Genomic DNA, 504 nt, shown 5'->3' on the forward strand with positions numbered 1-504 from the left:
TGTGTCTGTTTGTCTCAGAGTGTGTGTGTGTGTGTGTGCGTGTGTGTGATCTCAACAGCTTGCACGCTGTGCGTGGCGTTGACTTCCTGTGTAGCAGTGCTACCCGTGGGGTGAACATGTCAACCACCAACGCGCGCCAGCATGCTGCCCCGGCTTGCAACACCCACCGATTGCGTCGCCATAAATTCTTGTAGCAGGTGCCAGAGGCAGCTGCTGCGGCGAGGCAAGTTGTGAAACAGTTTATATTGTGAGCGTGCACGGCTGCTCGGGGGCTGGCTGCTGAGGCTCAGGCGCAGACATGTGTTCGTTGTGCTGGTATTGCCCCAGTGCAACCCCACGCATACGTATGCGCAACTATACAAACACGTGAGCAACCTGATTGTATTGCTTCGGACGGTGTTCATCAGCTGCGAGCCTTCACAACAAGCGCAGCTGTGCCGAGGCCAGCCCGCAGGCACAGCTACCTTGCCGGCAGCTGCGCAGTCGCGCCAGGGCGGTGCAGGA

Source organism: Monoraphidium neglectum (genome assembly GCF_000611645.1).
Source record: "Monoraphidium neglectum strain SAG 48.87 unplaced genomic scaffold scaffold03843, whole genome shotgun sequence".
NCBI lineage: Eukaryota > Viridiplantae > Chlorophyta > Chlorophyceae > Sphaeropleales > Selenastraceae > Monoraphidium > Monoraphidium neglectum.